Source organism: Alosa pseudoharengus, unplaced genomic scaffold (genome assembly GCF_046254945.1).
Source record: "Alosa pseudoharengus isolate Yale_2024_CS ecotype anadromous, Long Island Sound unplaced genomic scaffold, YU_APseudo_1.1 YU_APseudo_1.1_scf_1, whole genome shotgun sequence".
NCBI classification, from domain to species: domain Eukaryota; kingdom Metazoa; phylum Chordata; class Actinopteri; order Clupeiformes; family Clupeidae; genus Alosa; species Alosa pseudoharengus.
Window position 1 is genome coordinate 58,166,295 of NW_027468564.1, and position 23,518 is coordinate 58,189,812.

General features: G+C 40.3%; 2 long non-coding RNA genes across 2 annotated transcripts; both read left to right on the plus strand.

The window, feature by feature from the left end:
• The first annotated feature begins 5,171 nt into the window (after window positions 1-5,171).
• Window positions 5,172-6,976, plus strand: LOC143116507 (uncharacterized). The gene is made up of 3 exons (XR_012985818.1): window positions 5,172-5,320; window positions 6,568-6,676; window positions 6,766-6,976. It is a non-coding gene; the product is annotated as an uncharacterized LOC143116507 (long non-coding RNA).
• Window positions 6,977-7,158: 182 nt separating this feature from the next.
• LOC143116514 (uncharacterized) lies at window positions 7,159-7,596 on the plus strand. Its single transcript, XR_012985820.1, has 3 exons — window positions 7,159-7,220; window positions 7,312-7,368; window positions 7,453-7,596. It is a non-coding gene; the product is annotated as an uncharacterized LOC143116514 (long non-coding RNA).
• Window positions 7,597-23,518: the final 15,922 nt, after the last annotated feature.

A 23,518-nucleotide genomic window follows, 5' to 3' on the forward strand; every position in this document is an offset into this window, starting at 1 on the left:
ATTGGTGCCATTATTTGCAAGTGGAAGGAACATCACTACATCATCAACTGGCCATGCACAGGATCTCCTTGCAAGATTTCTGACCAGGAAGTCAGAAGGATAGTCAGAAGAGTAGCCCAAGAGCCAAGGACCACTCTGAGAAAGCTCCAGAAAGATTTGGAGGCAGCAGGTACAATTGTTACAGAGAAAATCATAGGTAATGCACTCCACTGCCATGGCCTCTATGCACGCTCATCCAGCATGACTCTATTGCTGAAGAAAAACATGTCAAAGCTCGTTGAAAGTTTGCTACACAACATTTGAACAATCCTATGAAATACTGAGAGAATGTATTCTGGTTAAAAATTTAACTTTTCGGATGTCATACTACACACCATATTTGGAGGAGAAATGGCACTGTGCATCACCCTAAAAATACCCTACCAACAGTGAGTTTTGGAGGTGGTGGCATCATGGTACTAGCAGATTTCATACAGTTGAAGGAATGATGAATGGAGTCATTTTGTTTTGGGAGAATCTTTACATCCACCAGGATGATGAGGATGAGACATTGCTAGACTTTCCAGCAGGACAATGATCCAAAGCATTCAGAAAAGGAAACTCTCAACTGGTTTCAGAGAAAGAAAGTCAAGGCCCTGACTTCAATTCAATTGAACAGTTTTGGAAGTTAGCTAAAGATCAGGATTCACAACAGGGACCCCTGAAATCTTCAATATTAAAGGACTATCTGTTTAAAAGAATGGGCCAAACTTAGACCAGAATACTGTGACTGATTAGTTTCATCATACAGGAAATGCCTTGAAGCTGTCATTACGAATAAAGGCTTTTCCACAAAGTATTTAAGAAATTTCAGCAGGCGTGTTCAATACTTTTTTCCTGTGTCATTCCACTTTATTGCACATAACTCTACTCTAAATTTCATGCAAATAGCCTCATTGGAAGTATACTTACTGAAAAAAATGTTGACGTGTACAATACTTATTTTCCCCGCTGTATACCCGACCCGCGATCCGACCCGCTTATTTACAAAATGTGTGCTTTTGGTTATAGGCTGCATGCAGTGTGACAGTAGGCCATTTCTGTAAAACAAACTAATTTATTTGCGAAACTTTAAGCAGTAGAACTACACGCAGTAGGCATGCAGGACATAATGTTTGCGCAGGAGAGAGAATGAGAATAAGAGCGCAAGCACGCACGCAACCATTAGAACACTAGGATAAGATTTGAAGGCCATAGACATACATCTTTCTTTCGAAAAAAGAAATGGTGAGGCAAGGTAGGCAAGAGAGATACATTGCTGGTCAAAACGTTAGCGTAAGAACTGGTTTATAATGCTGAATGAAGCACAAAGCTTTACTAAAGCACATCCACTGTTTAAAGTCTGTGATGTCACGAGAGGCTGCGTCCTGGAGGGGCGCTACATTCCCGTGAGATGGCTGCAGTCACAGACAGCTTTGGCTCCATCTGCTGGTAGAGTTGGAAACTCCACCACTCAATGTACGATATCCCAACACACCTGACGCTGATCAGAGCCTGATGAGCTGAAAGGCTTTTTAAGGCTCAGAGACACGGTTAGTGGCAGAGTGGGGTTTGGGAGACAAGCTCCAAGTTGTGCTCTCCCGAGAAGTACAGACCGTCAAAGTGGAGTATCTGAACATTGGAATACTTACCTGAAGATTGGAATACTTGCCTGAAGATTGGAATACTTACCGAGAGACTGAAGGACTTACCGCTGGGTTGGCCACGGGCTGCAGCACTAAAGTAAGGCTAAAGACGAGGACACTTACCCGAGGGAATCGGGATTATTATTTCCCTGTGGAAGAGACATTGTTTAAGTTGAAGATCGACCGTATCCTTAGTTACCCTTTTGAGTTTGGAATACTTCCCAAGACCTTTATTAAAATCCTTCATTGCATTCTAACCTGGTGTCCTGGCACTGCTTGAACTGTCACGCTGAGAACCTTGTAGCCTCTCATGATATCACAAGTCACAAACACAACAAACTAAGGTAACTTTACCTATACATACCGGTAGATATGGCTGTGTAATCTGTGCCATAACATTTATTCTTGCAGGCTGCCCGTTTTGGCTGTCATACTTTTAAATGGCTTCGCAAGAAGTAGGCCTACATAGACCATAACTTGTACTGTCTACTGTCATCTTCTTTAAGAACTTTTCCCAATATTTCCCATAGCCCATATCGCTTTTCCTGAAGGGGTGTCTTTATTATTTTAAAGGCCGTGTTGCAGGGTTCATTTTCCAACGAATTTGCACAATTTGCTTGTTGATAATAAACATTTAAACTGTTATCCATTGTATTTGATGTTGTTGGGTATCACAAAACGGAATATAATACGAAAAAGCAGCTACTATTTCACAGTGTTTGAAGTGATTCTCCTTTCCCCCACAATGCATTGCATTACGTCACCTTGGGGAGGCTACAGACCAAAGCCCACCTTGAGACCCTTGAGAGTAACGAGAGAGGAGTAAAGAGAGACGAGTAAGGGATTGTTCTGCAGTAGATAAGATTATAGATAAATAGATAGCCTAGATATGTATATAGACAGGTAGATAGATAGCTAGATAGATCATGTCATATGCTGGTCACAGGGGAGCTCCTCGACCAGCGGCCAAAATGCACTCGCTTCCATAGTTACTGCAGCTCTCCACCGCAGTTTCCATCGGGACGGCACAGCCCACACAAGCACCTGCAAAACTGCGACTTGCCCATATTATCTCCCTCTTTGGTAAACCGTACCCTGACGATGTCAATGGCAATCAATCACGAGCAGTAGTTTTCGAAAATATTCATGCTGAAGACACGACCAGCCTAATCGGCGGCGGCTAGAAGCTAAGTAACTGGGGTTGCTCACAGGTGCCCCACTAACACAAAACGGTAAGGGAACGTTCGGGAACGTTAGTGTATGGTTCCCTAAAGGGTAGTTCGAACCAAACCAAAAACTAACGGTTAGGGAACGTTACCTAAGGGTTCCTTAACGTTCCTAAACGTTAAGGGAACCAACCAACCAAAACGTTCTCCTATGATTGCACAGTACCTTCACACAACGTTCCCGTTTGGTTGTTATTGGTTGTTTTTGGTTGTTCTGAGTGCTGTTTTGACATGTTTATTTTAACCAGCTCCGTTTAAGTTTTTGAAGTAGGCCTAGCATATACAAGGTTTGCAGTCACTTGATATTCACTAAAAATGATTGGCCTTATGTAATCAAATTAAGATAAGGAGTAAGAGAATATATTTATTTTAAGGCTGATATCAATTTTGCTATAAACAATACTTTTGTGCTTGATTTCAGTTTTGTAACCGTATGAAGTGAAAATGCTTAAAACACGAATCTATCAATAAAACAATTTTCACTTCTACATTTCACATTTCACTTAGCTCAATATAAAAGTCCAACCGTTACACCCCCACGCCAGTAGGGGGAAGACAACACCTGGTCTGCATTCAGAACCGATTGCAGTTTCACGTTGGATTAAACAAACAATAATACTTCGGTAAATAAAATATAAAATATTTTTATAATAGTTTTCTGCTATTACTAGAATACATTCAGAACATGTTTCATTTGTTCCTGTAGCCTACCATTACCATTTTACATTCACACATGTTACATTATTTGCATTCGAGGCTTCTGATTAGGTGGCAATGACGTCAATGGTAATGCGTCTCTATTCATTCCAATTCCATGCCGTGTTAAATGTGTTATATAGCATTGTGTGATTGATTGCGCCTCTATCAGCGTTAGAAACTGGAGACAATAACAACACAAGCTCCATTTCAGTTTTTGAAGTAACATACAAAATGTTTGCAGTCACTTGATTTAGATCCACTCAAATGATTGGTCTTATAAAATCTAAGTAAAGTAAACATCATATCAAGATAATATTTATTTTAGGCTAATATCAATTTTACTAAATAAAAAATATATACTTTTGTGCTTTTTTTTACGTATTAGGTGAACTTTAAACAAAAATCTATCAATAGAACACTTTTCACAACTAAGATTTTCTTATTTCATTTCACAATTCACTTCAGTTCAATCAGACAGGGGGCCCTATCATGACATTCTAAAGTGCATCGTCACTCGTCAAAAGTCTATTCAAATTTAGTAGGATGTCCAGTTCACATTGGGAGGGTTTTCGTCCTCAAAAGTGGAGCGCATGGCGTAACAAGGTGTTCCTAGGTCTTTTAATCAGTCATATGGGTGTGTTTGGGGCGTAACATCATTTTAAACCAATGAGAATGACATCTGTCATTCCCTTTAACGGCGCAACGCGCGATATGTCAGATAAATGCATCGGTATTTTGGCATTCAACGGCGCATTTGAAGGAGGCTGCTTGCGAGACCGTATGGAATAGTCATTCTTAAACCATGCTTTACTAAAACTTAGCATAGCCTTCACGCATTTGCTCTCGTCTATTATTTGAACTCATTGGCAAAGTGAAACTAACTTCACCAAGGAAGTCAGTCAACGACAAGACAGTTATATGCAGTTACTTTCACTATTGACTGACAATGGGTTACCATCGAAAACATAGGCTGGAAAAAGCAACACTTACCCTAATGTTGCTCAAATGACTGAATAAAACAACACTTATCCTGCAGAGGAGTTGCTTATATCTCGTGACAGACAGTGCGTCTTCAGCTGTGCTCCATACGTGTCTCTCGCCTCTCCCCTAATCACTTTTAACCGTCATTACCAATTTGCAAATGATGGTGAATAACTACTCATCATGAGATGTACAGTATTTCGTAATATCTTTATTCTAATTATGTTTAACATTGTAATCGTGCAATTTGTAATGCTTTGCATGGACGTGCGCTGGTGTGCGTTCATGAATGATAGAAGGATGGTGCGTGCACCTGCCAATATGACTGTTGACATGCGCTCTTAAAATAGCATATGAACAACTCGCCATTGACTTCTGACCAGGTTTAGGTGGTGTATGATAGCGATTTTTAGACAACGCGCCAGGGCCCGCCCTAGGTTGTTAATTGCCACACCCCTGGGCGCAATGCTTAAAAAATAAAGGTGCAAAATACCGAATTCAACTTCGCGCGACTGAAAAACGAACTGTACGCCATGCGCTGGTGCCCCAAAATATAGCCCAGGCTCTCCCTTACACGTAGGCCTACCCCCACGCCAGTAGGGGGAAGACAGCGCCTCTGCTTTCAGGTGATCGATTGAAGTCTTGTCCTGACTTCCGTAAACGGTCTCTGTTTGAATTCCGTGATTCTTGAACACCGCTGGAAGAAGTCTTGGAATGGATTACACTCGTCTTGAATTCGATCTCACGAAAGTAAGTGAAATATGTTACAGTTTCATGATGTAGGCCTAGTGGTTGTAATGCAAGGGTTTGAGGTTTAACCTTAAGTCCTTTCACTTGTAGGGCTTTGTTATATTCCGATTCTGCCAAGTTTGTAATTTACCAGAGCACATTGCTCGTTCGTCTTTGTTTGAGCTGTTCTCAACGTGTTATGTTTTGCAGCATTGTATGTTTTGTGTCATCGTGTTAACCTGCTCACGTTGATGTTACAAATAATAGCACTAGGCTACCGTTTCTTTTAATTAGTTTTAGTGTACAGTCAGTCCTTTTAGGCAAGTCACTCGGCAGCAGTGGTGTAGGCTAGTGGATATAGGCCTACTGTATGTAGCTGGATCTAGGCTACTGTGTAGGCTAGTTAGCTGTAGTGGGTAGGCTATACTGTGATCAACCCCAAATGTATCCTAGTCTATTTTAAGTGGGTATACTGAGATGGTGAGGCTTTTTAAGTTGGTATAACCTACTGAACAGTCCTGCATATGTAGGCTACACTAGAGCCATAGAGATGGCTATAGATAATGTATAGGCTACACTGTCGGCGGCCATTTTGCAACACAGTTGATCGGATAGACGATTCAAGTGAATAGACCTCTGAATTTTGCCTTCAAAAAGCTGAGATCCGGTAGCCTATCTTGAAATTTTTGCTATGGGAAAATAACATGGGGAGAGAATTATTGCACTCTCCCGTGGACGAAGAAGTCTGAAATGCAGACATTTTGCTCAACACACGTTTGTCCTCTGCCTTCGATTGGTAGGCTAACTGTGATCTTCAACAGGCCTACGTTAAGACAGCAACTTAGATTTTTGCTACCCCAGACCTAACTTGCAATGTAACTTGTCATAGGTAGTTAGGTTAAATTAACACCCTGATCTCCTTATAGGCAAAGATGGCAGTTTTGGTTCCTTTTTGTAGGCGAACTTCAGAGGTCTGTTGGGAAGCATACAGGAAGGGTCGGAATGTGTGTAGTAGGCTATACACAGCTGCCATACAGGCGTTACAAACTAAGCCCATGCATTTCTATGGATGCTGTGTCTCCCCATTAGAAATTCTCTGGGCTACAATACAAAAATCAAGTCAAAAGCTGGGCCAAATATCCAGTTAAGAAAATCTGGTTGTGTACAGATGACTGATTGCTGCAATACTATCAATAATAGTTTTCTCTATATGGAAATACTGCTTTGCTCTACTACTGGCTCACAAAAACGTTGTTCTCTTAACGTAGATTCATACACCAAAGCTATGGAAAAATGTCAGCGGCTGATGGACACTTCTAGCATTGAGACGGAAGAAGATGCGAGCGTCCACAAAAGGCAGTGCATGGTCACGTGATGGTAAGACCTCTTAAATACAGACTACATTATTTGCACAATTCAAATATTCTTTTTGCAATCAGTGCAGATTGTATGGTCTTTTATTTCAGATGAATCCGTTCCGCAAGCAAGAAAGCATTCCAGGATGGTGCGTGTGCCTGGAAGCCCTGTCTGTAAGTTAACATTTATACATGTATTATTTAAGAAAACCAGTTGAGTCATATTTCCTACCATGGAACTACTGACATTCATGTTTATTAACCTAGTGCATATCATGTTACTGTTCTGATGTATTTGTCTCTTCCTGCCTTTTATTAGGTCAGCAGATGTCACTGCCTCCACCACCTGCATGTGAGTTTTTCTTTTTAGCGATTGTTTAATGTAACAGCATAGGTTTATCTTTTGCAAATGTCATGTGCAAGAAACCTACCATAAATTAACTGACCAATATTCATATTTACTTTCTTTTTAGATGAGTCAACACCACACAGGCAACCAGCTCATTGCCCAGAGCTGGATGGGTCTATTATAACGCCTGCCACTTCATCTTGGGACCCAGTTGAAGGTACAGTGTCTTTGAATTTTCCATTTCCAAGTAAATACAATTTCATGACAAGGAACTTGAGAGTAAGTAACTTTTTTATTGTTGTAAACAGCACAAGTGACTCATCACACAGAGGGAGGTGGCTTGGCCATGGAGACGGAAATAAGAGGTAAGAACACTCACTTAATTTGTTCACATATGCAGGTATATAATGTATTTAACAACTAAAACTAACACCATCCATTTTCCATAGCAATAAGGACAACCATTACCGCATGGCATAGCGAATGGACGCATTTGAGGAGAAGATGGATGAGCTGCTCATGCTCTTAAGGAGCTCCCAGTCACCTCCCTCTGCTCCAGTCGATGACATATTGCTGTCGTCCTGCTCGACAGTCACTGAGCTGCAGGAGAGGAGGAACAAAATGCCCTCCCTCCAGGACTTTGGGACCTAAGCGGGCAGAGACCATCACCAAAGACTACACATATCCTGCACACACACTCTTTAACTTCCTCCCCTCTGGCAGGCGCTACAGATCCCTGCACACAAAAACAACCAGACACAAGAACAACTCTTTTCCCACTGCCGTCACTCTCCTGAACTGCAGATAAGTGGGGTCATCCCCACTTTGACCGTTTACCTGCCCATTACATACTTTATCATTCCAATATACGTCTTGCGCTCTACATTTGCACTATTACTTTGCACTCAACAGCCCACTCCATGTGTACTTGTATTGGTATTATGTCTTTGTATATTGTGTTGGTATCTGCCACAATGTATATTGTTGTCTATTGTACAGTGTGTCTATTTGTTGAATGTAGCACCTACCAAAGTCAAATGCCTTATGTTAATATACTTAGCTAACACTAAGTCTAATTTATATATATATATATATATATATATATATACAGTGAGGCCTTTTATATTGTTTTTTTTGTCTTTTGATAATTTTATATTAAAGTTATAAGTTCCATCGATTTTGCCTGTTCATTCTTTCCTGCTAATATATAATAATGCATTCCTGCTCGTGCTGTTTAAAGTAATTGGTATGCAAAGGTTGCAATGTTAGGGGAGGGTTCCCTAAAGGTTGCAATATTTAGGGAAGGGAACGTTATGGGAACAGTTAGGGAACGTTAGGGGAAGGTTTCTAAAGTTTGCAACGGTTAGGGAACGTTAGGGGAAGGTTTTTTAAAGTTTGCAACGGTTGGGGAACGTTAGGGGAAGGTTCTCTAAAGTTTGCAGCCTTTAGATAACGTTAGGGTAACGTTCAGGGAACGTTTTATATAACCAAGAACTAACGTTTCCGGAACGTTCAGCAAACTTTCAATGGGAACCAAAACTTGCTCAAAAACTAACATTAGGGTAACGTTTGGGAACCAAAAACTAACGTTTCCGAAACCAAAAACTATGGTTCCCAGAACGTTTTGGAAACCATAAATTGTTAGCTGGGTTACAATTGCAAAAATAGTAATTAGATTACTTTATTTTCCTGCAAGCAGCCTGCATTACTGCGTTACTAAACTGTGATTTTGTCATAGGCAGTAAAAGAATTTGGGATTTTGCCATATGGATTTTGTGAGACTAACTCGTGACAATGATGTAGGCTATAGCTGCGTGATATAGATGTAAACAAACACACGTGTGCAAGACATGGAGTGCGGGAGAGAGCGCGAACATGGAGCATTTAATTAATTGCAGTTCAGACATTACGAAAAAAACATTAACGCTGTACACTCTTCATGGGAAGAAACATGTTGTCTACAGCGAAAAATTCCACCTCAAATCTGAGCAAGCACCTAGCAAGCCGGCACAGAAATGTGAAACTCATTGAGACACCCCCAGATCCCGACATGACGGCTTCAGCAACAGGTGAAAATAGAGGACGTCGCGGGTTCCCTGTAGCCTACTGGCCCGTTATAACAGAAGCCAGGGCATTATAATATTCTGGCTGCATTCACTGTGATTTGGAAAATGGGCAAAAATATAATGTGGTCTTTGCCTTAATGGGGCTGGTGAGTGTTGAAGTCTTCAATAATTCGTTTCCCTTAAACCAGCGTTTCTCTACTGGTTCGCGGAGACATGCCAGGTGGGGCGCGAAAAACAGGAGGTTTTTTTTTATTTATTTTTTTTATCTGTAGCCTAGGCCCAGGTAGCACCCGATGCGCAATGGACGCACTGTGTTATTCATAGGGAAGCGCTCGTGTCAAGGCAGCGTGAGCGCATGTTTGAATCTGCAAGCACGTTCACTAATGAACATTTCTTAAAGCTGGCCTATCTTTGCGATATATTTGGAAAGCTCAATTAGTTAAATATCCAGTTACAAGGCAAAGACAAGCACCTACCTCACCTAGCAGATAAGATTACTGCATTCACCAAAAAACTTGAGGTATGGGACAGGCGCCTCGATCGCAACAGTAGGCCTTTGAGAATCTGAGTGAAATCGCTGAAACGTCTGCTTCGGGAGCCACTCTTGTGATCCCATGTATTAAACAGTAGGCCTACATCACATCCCTGCAACGTTTATTTCAAAAATATTGCCCAACCAGCAGTGCTCAGTATGACTGGATTATGGATCCATTTAATGCAGCATGTTGGTATTTCATTGAATATATTGTACAATGCTGTAAAATATTGGCTTATGCTTCCTAATATGTTGCTGGAAAACAGAAATATGTGTGTTTAATTTACAATGGCACATTATGTATTTATTTATTATTATATCTGCAGCACCAGCTGATTTTAACTCTGCTGAAGAGGATATATTTAGAACTTGTCATTATTTCAATACATTTGACAATTTTAAGCTTGACCTACCACTTTCTTAGAGCAAGGAAGGACAGGTGGGGCTCGAAAAGGCCCCCCTGATCAAAGTAGGGAATGAAAGAAAAAGTTTGAGAACAACTGCCTTAAACTAAGCATTTACATGAAGCACAGTAGCCTATGCCGATTGAAACACATTCCACTCAGATAGGTGCTACCAGGCTCATATAGGCTATCACTTTTAATTGCAAACAGAAAAAAATCTAGCTAGCTGTTTATACCAACTTAATATCATGACTATTGCTAATATAGTGCCAAATGTGGAGTTTGTGGACTAGCCATAGGCTTATATTTGAATGGAGCTGATCATTATGAGAGTTGTATAGATGCTCTTAAAGTGACAGCGCACCATTTATAAATGAGTTAAACTGCATCAAATTAGTAGTATTTCTTAAGAAATATTTTAAACTAACAGTTCTGCTTTGGGCACCATCACCATTTATTTACATCTATTCGAATGAAGGAGTATACACACCAAAAAGTTAAGATTGAAATTAATAAAACTAAGTTTTAAAAAAGCGTATTCAGGTTGTGTATAGCTAGTGTGTTTTTGTAAAGTAACTAAGTAAAGTAAATAGTAAAGTAACTAATTACTTTTGAAAATAAGTAATCAGTAAAGTAACTAGATTACTTTCTTGGATAAGTAATCAGTAATCAGTAACTAATTACTTTTTCCAAGTAACTTGACCAACACTGATGACCATAACCTAGGCTACTAACAGGAGCTAAGTGAGTTAGCCACAACACGTTCGCTACGTGATGTTTTTTTAATGGAAAATATATAGGCTACCTGAAAGATAACCTGTCTATGATGCACCCTAAACACCGGGCTGGGACATTTCTGCTCAAGGTCTCAAAAAGCATCTGAGTCAACATTCATTCCCAAACACCCATATAGGCTACTTCAATCCTCTATTTTCAAAGGTGATTCAAGTAAGGAAGAGCATGGCTCAAAGTAAAGTAACTGAAACTACATAAATTCGTCAAAGTGAATAATTTGTGTCAACTCGCCGCAATGTAGATTTATTAACGCACCCGTGATGATCTACATCTCCTTTTGAACCAGATGTTTTAGAGCGCACGTTGAGATGTATTCAGGGCAGGGCTGTACCTACACATATTTGTTGCACGTGCTACAAAAATCATTCTTTACGATGGATGATTTAGTACCAACGTTACACCGGTCAGATACAGTTTTGCCTATGGCTATTCCGTGAGACTGCGGTGCTTTTTGTTTGTTCGAAGTGCGTGTTTAGGGTGTGAGAGGGGAATCGATGTGCTTTGATTCCAGCTTGGTAGTTGTAGTCTATGCGATTAAAAAACACGTGTGTGTGTGAAGTATCCAAACAATGATAACGCTTTCATTATGGCTGCTTTAGCCACAGACCTTGAGCTACTGTACAGTGGGTTGGGTTCCATTTAGAAGTGTCCATTTCATTCGCCCTTTCCGTGATTCACAGCTACGTGAAATGTATTACTACTGATATGCAAAACTATTAACTTTTCGCCAAGAGGTGGCAGCTTGATACTGTAAGGTGTAAGCCATTGGTTCCAACGGAGATTTTATTTGGGTCGCCAGCATAGCCTAGTGACAATTTGTGTTGTGTAATAGGCCTAGCATAGGGCCTACCTTATATAGCTTATAGTTTGTTAACAGTCACGGTTTTGTCATAACTCCCTCTATGCATTTAAGCATTTTATAGCTCTAAAACCGGGGGGCGAACACGTCGCAGGGGGGGCGCCAGTGCGTGGATATCTCAATCGCAAAATTAAACAATATTTCTATCGGGCGCCTACCATGGACTAGGCTGGGTGGAAATCAAAAGATTGCGTCAAAAGATTGAGCTTAACCATGGACCTCATGGTTGCAAAATGCAAGGGAACATGAATCAGCATATTATTTGCACAAACAATAACGGACAGTAGCTCTTCAACTTTCCCCGTTAAAAAGTCTCGCAACGCATTTCATGAAGGCCCTTTTGGACATGTCAGTTATTTGCACCACTGGGTAAAACGGCATTTTGTTTTAGACTACTGGTATTTAATTTGTGCATTGACAATAAAGCTGAATATCATTTGAACTAGATTACTAAACTTATGCATATGTAGAAGAAGAAACATTCACAAAAATCCATGACATGACCTCTCTTCTTGATAGCTGTTGAAAACTGCATGGAACTGACAGGGATTGTTTTGTTTAATAATAAATAAATACATACATTATGCTGCTACCTTCTGCTTTTCCCAAATACAATGTAGCCTACAGGTGTACCTTTCATCAGTCCAGTTGCAATGGATGGACTGTGATGAACTGCCCTACTTGTTATTGTTTAGAGATCTTAAAGGTTTTATAACAATGTTACAGATTTTTTGGCCCAGAAACAAATCTATTCACCTTTGCAGCGCCAGTAGGCTACTTTGTGTGCGGAATGTGTGCAAACACACATTCCAAACAAGCATACACAAAAGTTTCAAGAGTGGGGGATGGAGTAGAAGATGGAGACAAATTTATTAATATGATTTATTTTCGCGGAATGGATGTGCAGGACTGAGCGGCGGTCATATTTTGTACCGCTACGCGGTACATCTAGTTATTTTTGTAGTCAGTAAAATAGTAGTTTGTGTGTGATTAAGTCCTTTATTGTTTGTTATAGCTCATTTATATTGTGTGATGTTTTGGCAATAAATTACCTTTAAATAGCCAAAGTAGGCTAGATCAAGGTCAGTGTTCAAATTACTGCATGCAAATCACTTAATGCTATGCAGTAGAGCCTAATCTTTAGGCCATCTGATGTAGGCTACCCTAGGCCTTCCTGTGTTTATGGGATTTCTTTGACAGTTGCAAAGGGAAAAGAGTGAAGATAGTCTTCTTTGCTCCCAGTGTAATTTAATAAGTACGTTTCAACCACTCTTTGGGTCTTAATCAGATATGCCTACACCATTATTACATTACATTACATTATGCACTGCAATTCTCTCAACAATTTTAGAACAATTTAAAAACGGTAGAGTACAGTAAGAATAAGTGCATCAGTGAGTGCTGTTTCTAAACAGTTGAGTGTCATTTCAAGACGGATGGTAAGTGCTAGGATCAGCAAGACTTGTGCTATGAGGATATGTTCTCTAAAGAGCTGGGTCTTTAGGAGTTTTTTGAAAATGGAGAGGGATGACCCTGCCCTTGTAAGAACTGGCAGTGTGTTCCACCAACGCGGAACAACGGATGAGAAAAGTTTGGATCGGCCTGAGCGTATCTGTTGCAATATCTGTGTGCATTCCTACATTAGGTCTATTTCTTTGATAGTCAACATCATTTACTACCACATAACAAATACCAAATAACAATACAAAAGTTTCTTACAAACTTTCCTGCATACTTCTTTAATGTGCTGCAGTCAGATGGGTGCCCTAAAGACATAACTAGATCTTGAGCATCTATTACCAGTGTTGAATGAGCAGTTTTTGTAGTGATCACTACTGGACATTCCACATTGCTAGACAGCACTTGAGTGAGGATGACTTATTTCTTACTTCACAAATAACCATCGCTATCTGCAATAGCTACAATACAGGGACATTAATCAGTTCATAGCTGAGGATTTGTCCTAGGTCCACTTCCCTTTCGGCATCATATGCAGTAATGATGCACTGGAGAATGTTTCTTTTTGTTGCACTATAAAGGATATCTTGTCTAAATTTAATTTTTATTTGCAAATAATGCAATCTCCATAGCACTCCTCAGCAACCCTCAAACATGCACACTCTTCCATTTTTTTGCATGGCTGGGATTTGAATGATAGGAAAGAGCACCAGTGAGATGTTTTAACTAGGCAAGCACAGTCGCCTTTACAGTAAAAAAAAAAATACAGTGTAAATCCTCTGACAACTGTTCATAATAGTTAGTGACAAAGTACTTTCTACAGAAAAATGAGCAGTCACCTAACTATTGTATCAATTTATTATCAAGGAATCTATTTTGCTTCTAAACATCATACTGAATTTTAGCTATTATTTCAATTTATATTTTAATTTTATCTTATTTTCATTTGCTACTTGAGGGTCATTGGGGTAATTCTGTCCTACAACATATCTGATACATAAAGAGTATATTAATGCCTTATTTTTTGCAATTCCTATGATATCTGATGGCAAAACCAAAAAGTATGTGAATTATGCTAATTAGCAAGCTTAAAACTCAAAATTGAGCTTGGTAAACAAAATATTTGAATTCAGCACCCTCAAATTGTGTGAAATGGCCCCTTTTTTTGCCAACATTACTTTTTCTGAACGTTTGTTAGCTATCTGCTCTCCCTCTAAGTTAGGCTAACGTAAACATTAGCTATTTGCTGTTGTCATATGCTTTACGTGATAGCCATTCATCACACTGTTTGGATGTTACTCGGCAGTCTGAATCAGAATTACCTTAGCTCTCAGTAAGTTACAGTTTATTATAGTCATGTGATTTACATAAAGTAGTAAACAACAGTAATGTTAAACGTGCTACAAAAAAATTGTTTGTGCGATGGATGATTTACCAACGTAGCACTGGTGCAATACAGTTTTGCTTATGGCAATAATGCATGCGTGTGAGACTGACAGGGAGGCTACAGCAATTACCTTCTACTGTGATCAGTGCAACTGGCTACACCAGATGTGATAGCATAGGCTACGTTTAAAAAAAAATAGACCCGTCTTCTGTTTTGTTGCGAACGAGCGCTTCAGTTAGGCTACGCGCCCGGTGTAGGCTCCCTGTGAAACACTTGTTTGTTTGTTTGAAGTGCGTATGTGCTTCTGTGAGAGGGGAATCGTTGTACAGTAGGCTACTTTGATTTCAACTTGGTAGTTGCGGTCTACGCGATTAAAAAGCAAGCAAGCAACCTTGCAAATTGTCCTCGCGAATCGAACAAGTGATGGCCTACTTTCGAAGATTCTAGAGCGCTCTAGAATCTTTGGGTTAAACATAGCTATTCCGCCCGGGCTGAGGTTAATTCAGATTAGGCAAGCAGAGGTAGAAGTTTGTGGCAATCGCCTTGTTGCTTTGTACTTTTAGTTCAGTTTAAAACGAACAACTTAGTATCCAAACACCATTCAGATCTAAAACTTCAAAGAAAAAAGTCCACCGGGACGTTCGCTTATATCTGTCAATATGAGCCCACTTCATGCTTTATGCGCAACAGTCTCGCTTAGTAGTGCTTAATAACCTATACAAGAACATGTTCGAAAAACTAAAAAAACTAAACAACTTTGGTGCTGATGGATGGCTGATGGATGATAAGTTTTGCTATGCAGTTATGGTTGAAATAATAGCCCATCAGCGCATCTCTAGTGTGTGGCCTCTCTCTCGCTCAGAGGGGAGGGAGAGGCTGAGGGTCGATCCAGCATGGATTCTAAACTCTGTGGTGGATAGGATCTACGCTAGGTCGAAGTACTCCCAAGTGCTATTGCGCCACACATTGTAGTTCTCCGGTTTATTCGCTTGGAAAATCGCCACGTTTCATGTTGCGTGGCCGTAGCATTTCTATCAACTACTCGTGCAACTGTATTTAAAGGACAATTCCGGCGCAAAATGAACCTAGGGGTTAATAACACATGTGTACCGAGTTCGACCGTTCGCTGGGATGTATTTTCATGCTAGTCGAATGTGACCAGTTTTATTGCAAACCGCTTATTAGCGTTTAACGCTAGCCTTCGGGGCACACGTAGGCTACAGTAGAAAGAAATCGCTATTTCTATACCACTAACAAGGCTCAAAATAGCACCACACTTACACAGTAGCATAATGAGGGTCTCTACATGTAAACCGAAGCATTGAGAACTTTGTAAGTGTACAGGCAGTTTATTAAAAAGAAACACATTACCGTTCACGTCTGGTTCACATATACAGGCAGGCGATGTGAACTAAAATCAAACGTAATTTGCTCAATATAGGCCTATCAGAAATAATAGCTCCGATGTAACATAACTTGTATAGTGTACTTACTTAGTGGATGTCCATCTGGTCCCTCTGGTATGGATCGCCGCCGCCTGTGTGGCATTGACTACAGGTAGCTTCTAGCTCTCTCTCATAGCCCTTTCACGGAGCTCCCGCAGCTCTTCGTTGGTATATTCCGACTCGAAAAGATAAGGACGTCCAATAAGGGTTCATCCTCGATGTCTTCAAATTCGTTCAAATAACCTGCCATCTCTTATGTCTCCTGTTGCGTTCAGTGCTTCTCTTTTGCACAGTCCTTCTGCAACAATGTTTCACCCGAGATTCACTTCCCAGAGTGCTGTTTAACCAAGGCGCCTGCCTGTATGTGAACCAGACGTGAACGGTAATGTATTAACCCCTAGGTTCATTTTGCGCCGGAATTGTCCTTTAAGTCGGGAAAATGTGGATGTTTTTGATTACTTCTACGCTTAGTTACCGTCAAAGCCCGCTAGCATAGCAACATGCTAACACAGTCCAGCCGCGCACCATAGCGTTTGAGTGCATGTACCGACACGGGAGAGGTATGACTCAACTCGTGAAAGTTAAGGTAAGAACATAAAATACTACTGACATTGGGTGGCGTGTTCCTTTAAGATGGCTGCGGGCGGCTACATGAAGTTGAATCACCCTATTGATTGGCTTTAAAGGTCCAGTATGTAGGAAATAATGGAAAATAAACTGTAACCATTCCAAAAATGATCACAATATGTTGTCAGAGAGTAAGGAAACACGATTAATTGAAGTAATGGCTTATTTGACAACATTTCTCTAACCCATAAAACCCATGAAAAAAATGTTTTTTTTTATGTTTTGAACGATTAATTCTAGAATAGCATATTAATAATGGGCTAGCGCGTCCTCCTATTTGGGTTGCCAAATTAGCAAAGGCCAACTGTCAACAGCTGTCAGTTGTAGTCATGAACGCCTACGAGAGGCAGCCAAATTTCCAAAATTAAAACAAGAAACACATTAAGTGGACATCGGAGGAGCTTCCTGAGATGGTGACGTCTTCATCAAACGAAGAATATCAAGTCTGACGCAGAGCTGGCCATATTTCTCCACAACAGGTATCCTAGACTAAACTTCATCTGCATCGCTAACTTCAGCTAAATATGTTACGTTGGTTAGAGAGGTATTTTTTGTTTTCACTGTTTCCGTAATGTGTAGCTGGGTCATGGTTGGAGAAACGTTAAAGCAGCTGCAGGTCAACTAACGTTAGCTAAGTCTTCATTACATCTGGCAACCTGGTAGTCTTGAGAACGTTCACCAGTGTTTTGATTTTGGCCTACAGAACGTTTGGTAACAATCCTACAAATCGCACCTTTAACCCTAGCAACCACCATAGCAATTGTGTTATTTAGCATAGCAACCACCAGTACCCTAGCAACCATTTTAATTACCCTAGCAACAACCTAGAAACCACCCCTGTAATGTCAACCTAGCGACCTCCATAGAAACCAGCATGATTGCCCTAGCAACCAGCGTAGCAACCACGTTATTTATGTGTTTTGACTTATTGGAGGTTGCGTTAATGCAGATAACTTTTGATCCGTGTGCCCGATTTTTATGAGGTACTGTTTGAATCCTTGGATGAGGCCGAGTTGCCCCTGATCAAACCCACCTCGGAACCGCAATTCTAATTTCAGCTTTTTCCCCTCTTTCTCAAAGGCACTGTTGCCTTCCCTCAAAAGGAACTCCACCTCATAGGAGAATGTGGGCACAACAAAAACATCAGGCCATCCACATGTCCAATCAGAAGAGTTTGTACTGTATCATTGGTACTGTTGGAGCTGAGGTCCAAGTCATCTATACTAACTACCTTGATTGTTGCTTTGGATGGAAGGTCGTCTATATTCACTAAATTACAGAGAGCGTTCTCAAAATCGGGGTCTTCAAACTGCAATCTAAAGTCTATAGTCAGGTTGAACTTATTTTTGATTGCAGATATAAGGTCCTCTACTGTCTCGGGCCGAGAGGGAAAAATCAGTTTTTCAGCATTTTCATCGAGGATGACGCGCAGCTTTAGTGCTGATGCCATCAGTCCAGGGGTGGGTAAGCCTAAAACAAAATTAAACACAATAGTGACATGACCATGCAACTGCATAACCAACTGACATCTAGCTACCGACAAACACGGGACGTCCCCCGGACCTTATGCCGACATTCACGACGTCCCCGATTGGTCCCGAACATCATGTTCTCTAGCGGACGTTCCAGTGACCTTATTGACGTCCGGAGCAAGTTATCGTTTGGTTATTGTGTGACGTCCGGTGCAGGACTTTCTGGGGACGTCACCGTCAGGTCCCTCGGATGACATTTGCACTTGGTCATTTCAAATACCTCCTAAGGACCCGATAATAACGTTATACCGGGGACATGGGGGGGACGTTTGTTTATTCACACATGGCAGCGGAGTTGAGATCGCTCTGGCTACCGCCTGCAGGACGGAGACATTACATCCATGCACGACTTCACGTTACACGTCTGGGGATGACTAAAGTATCTATCTATCTAGTCTCTCTAGCAGTAGCTGCATTAGCCTACCGTAGTCTAAGGCAACATATCATACAGTTTATGAAGTTGTGCGTCTATGATACTTTGCTCACTGGGAAGGGTTGTTAACGTTAAACTCAAAATGTATATGCTACATAAGACATGCTGAATTATGTAGCACATACATTTTGAGTTTAACGTTAATGTATAACGTTACAAACTAGGGAAGGGATTTTATCAAATTCATGTTAGCTGATGTGATGCTTGGTGTAACGTTAGCAAAGTCGCTGTTCTTAGCTATAGCTTAGCCTACAATGCGCATTTCTTCAGATAACTGTCATTACGTGATGCATGTAACATGCTCTAAATAGGCAGTGGTTTATTTAACGTAGTCACGTACTTATTATCTGTTTTATTTTCAGAAACACACACACAGCCGAATTGGGACCGACTTTTGGAGCTGAATACGATGCAATAAAACTAGAGAAATGTTAAAAACAGACCACGTAGCATTTGTTTAGGGTTGTCTAGCAACAGAAGTGACTACTTAATTTGTAAAGCAAAACGATCTAGCTCTACATTGCAGAAGAATTAAGGATACTGCTTTTTCATGACTTGTTTAAATGTCATTGTAATTTATTTGACGCATGCTCGCGTTTAAAAGTGTCACGCATAGCTGTCCCCGATGTTACAGCAGCTCCTTGTGGAAACAGCAAAGAGTGCGCATATCCGATGAGATTTCTGACGAGGAGCAAGCTCTCTGCCTCACCAGAGCCTTACTGTTTATTAATAAAACAATGATATAGAATAGAAACATCTGGAATCTATTTATTTCATCTTAAAGTTGGCTACAAAGAGCATTCATAGCCTAGAGAAAACGATACATTTTTCTTTATCTGCAATGTTCCAGGAAGATAGGCCTACATTTATAGGCTGTCCCTGTTTGATCACAGGTCCAAGAAAACGAGTGGATATAACGTCAATGCATTCTAGTTATGTTTAATGTAGTTAACTTTATTTCATGTTGAGTTTTGCTTCCCAGCATGCATTGCGATTCATTTAGTATTTTTGGCTATTATTAGTTTTTAATATTTTGAAACAATATGGTTTGAACAATGTATCTTAGGCTAGCCTAGGCCTACTCTGATGATGTTTTGAACAATATGCTATTGAGTGAGTGAAGTTGATTGTGTAGTTGTAGAACAAGTCATTAATGCGTGTTCATGTTCCGTCTACCTCTCTCCTAGCAACGCTGAGACTTACAGGATGTAATAGCCTACCATACTAAATCGCGCTTCATGGTTTTTTTATTTTATTTTACCATCGCGGAAATAGCGCGCATAACGTCGCGGTGACCCTTACAGTAGTGCTGCCACTAACGACTAATTTTGTAACGACTAATCTTTCGACTAATTTTTCGATTAGTCGACTAATCTAAACGACTAATTTTTAAAAAAATCAAGTGTTTGTTATTTTGTTGTGTCCGTTTTTTTTTTTAACTCAACTAAAGGGAAAAAGTAAAATATATATCACCCTACTTTTGTTAGAAGCTGTATTAAGTAAACTGTTATTCATGCACTTCAAAGCAGTCAGTGTTTAAAGTGCTAACATTATTCACAAAAGGTTTGTGAAAACATGCACATCAGAGGACTGCTTTACTAATGTAAAATATAAATATAGCCGCAAGCGGCAATGGCGGGCCCGAGCACCTGCGGGCCGCAACCCGTGATGTGTCGGAATCCAACAAAGCACCGACGTGGTGCGTTTGTGAAATGTACATATTTGATGCGTGTGCTATTTGTTTTTGTGTTTTATGTTCTGCCACATTTACTCGCTTGGCCAGGTGGGGGCGTAATGCAAGGCAGGCCCATTGGGTGTCATCATAATCATAATATATATTAACCTGAGAAATTTCAGACCATTCATTTTAAGCAAAGAACATTTCTGATACACTTTTTGGTTGGCCAGATGGTGGCGCTATGTTAGGCATTGAAATTACACATGTGAATATCATCACAATAATGATATCCAAAATGTAAACTTTCAGATCAATCACTTAAGGTATTGTGCATTTCTGGCACATTTCCTGCTTGACCAGGTGGTGGCGCTATGCCAGGCAGGCCCATTGGGTGTCTGGATATCATCATAATCATAATATCTATTAACCTGAAAAGTTTCAGACCATTTATTCAAAGCATAGAGCATTTCTGGCATATTTCCTGCTTGGCCAGAAGGTGGCGCTATGCTAGGCCTGTGAATTACGCACGTGAATATCATCACAATAATGATATCCAATATTTTATAAAGTTTCAGATCAATCACTTAAGGCATTGTCCATTTCTGGCACATTTCCTGCTTGGCCAGGTGGTGGCGCTATGCCAGGCATGCCCATTGGGTGTCTGGATATCATCATAATCATGATATCTATTAACCTGAGAAGTTTCAGACCATTCATTCAATGCACTGTGATTTATGACACATTTCCTGTTTATGTGGTGAGATATTAAAATCATATCAAATATATTACAACATTCCAAAATCCATTCACAATTTAACATCAGCGACATCTTGGCATAATGTTTGCCAAATTTCAAATGAATCTGACAAACCGTCTTGGAGGAGTATGTTCAAATTGATCATGTGACATCAGTATAATTGTCATTCTTTCTGTTGCCAGTTGGTGGCGCTATGCCAAACATGCATTATGGGCATGTGAATATTATCATTAACATGGTCTTCAATGACCTGTGAAATTTAAAACATTTCAAGCCATGCATGGTGAATTATGACACATTTATTGTTTATGTGGAAGGGTATTAAAATTAATAATTTCGCCATTTCATCAAATTACAACATATCAAAAAAAAACTTCACAATTTATAATCAGGAACATCTCGGCATTATGTATACCAACTTTGACATGAATCGGAGCAACCGTCTAGGAGGAGTACGTTAAAATTGATCGATCATGTCCACAACGCACAAAATCTCAATTACCTCACTTCCTGTGGGCGTGGCTAATGGCATGTTAATACAAAAGTTGTTTGTTTTTGGGAGTTACATACACCCACCAAATTTGGTGTGTGTATCTAAAACTATATGCCAACCACAAGTCACTGTGACGTAAGGGGGCGCTATGGAGTTCCTGGGCAATGCCCGGTGCCAAGCTTTTATCCCTGTCTATTCACTGTACCACTTGATGTGTGTGCTAAATTTCATGCGTTTTCGACCATGTTAACCACCTCAAAATATATACCAACCACGGAATCAGTCACCTAAGGGGGCGCTAGCGAGTCCCTGGGCCATGCCCGGGGGCAAGCTCTTGTACCAAACAGCGTTGCGTGCCACCTGACATGTGTGGCAAATTTCAAGCATTTTCGACCATGTTAACCACCTCAAAAACAGGAAAGCAAAAAAGTGGAATAACAATAATAATAATAAATATAGCCGCAAGCGGCAATGGCGGGCCCGAGCACCTGCGGGCCGCAACCCGTGACATGTCGGAATCCAACAAAGCACCGACGTGGTGCGTTTGTGAAATGTACATATTTGATGCGTGTGCTATTTGCTTTTGTATTTTATTTTCTGCCACATTTACTCGCTTGGCCAGGTGGGGGCGTAATGCAAGGCAGGCCCATTTGGTGTCATCATAATCATAATATACATTAACCTGAGAAATTTCAGATCATTCATTTTAAGCAAAGAACATTTCTGATACACTTTTTGGTTGGCCAGATGGTGGCGCTATGTTAGGCATGAAAATTACACATGTGAATATCATCACAATAATGATATCCAAAATGTTTGTAAACTTTCAGATCAATCACTTAAGGTATTGTATATTTCTGGCACATTTCCTGCTTGACCAGGTGGTGGCGCTATGCCAGGCAGGCCCATTGGGTGTCTGGATATCGTCATAATTATAATATCTATTAACCTGAAAAGTTTCAGACCATTTATTCAAAGCATAGAGCATTTCTGGCACATTTCCTGCTTGGCCAGAAGGTGGCGCTATGCTAGGCCTGTGAATTACGCATGTGAATATCATCACAATAATGATATCCAATATTTTATAACGTTTCAGATCAATCACTTAAGGCATTGTCCAGTTCTGGCACATTTCCTGGTTGGCCAGGTGGTGGCGCTATGTCAGGCAGGCCCATTGGGTGTCTGGATATCATCATAATCATGATATCTATTAACCTGAGAAGTTTCAGACCATTCATTCAATGCACTGTGATTTATGACACATTTCCTGTTTATGTGGTGAGATATTAAAACCATAATATATTACAACATATCAAAAATCCCTTCACAATTTAACATCAGCGACATCTTGGCATAATATTTGCCAAATTTCAAATGAATCTGACAAACCGTCTAGGAGGAGTATGTTCAAATTGATCATATGACATCAGTATAATTGTCATTCTTTCTGTTGCCAGTTGGTGGCGCTATGCCAAACATGCATTATGGGCCTGTGAATATTATCATTAACATGGTCTTCAATGACCTGTGAAATTTAAAACATTTCAAGCCATGCATGTTGAATTATGTCACATTTACTGTTTGTGTGGAACGGTATTAAAATGAATAATTTTGCCATTTCGTCAAATTACAACATATCAAAAAAAAACTTCACAATTTATAATCAGGAACATCTCGGCATCATGTATACCAACTTTGACATGAATCGGATCAACCGTCTAGGAGGAGTACGTTAAAATGTATCATGTCCACAACGCACAAAAGCTCAATTACCTCACTTCCTGTGGGCGTGGCTAATGCATTGTACATACGAAAGTTGTTCATCTTGGGGAGATACACACACCTACCAAATTTGGTGTTTGTAGCTGAAAGTATATGCCCACCACGGGATCAGTCATCTAAGGGGGCGTAAGGGGGCGCTAGCGAGTCTATGGGCCATACCCGGGGCCAAGCTTTTTTACCTAGCTGCTTTGTGTGACACCTGATGTGTGTGCCAAATTTCAAGACTTTTCGATTATGTTAACCACCTCAAAATATTTGCCAACC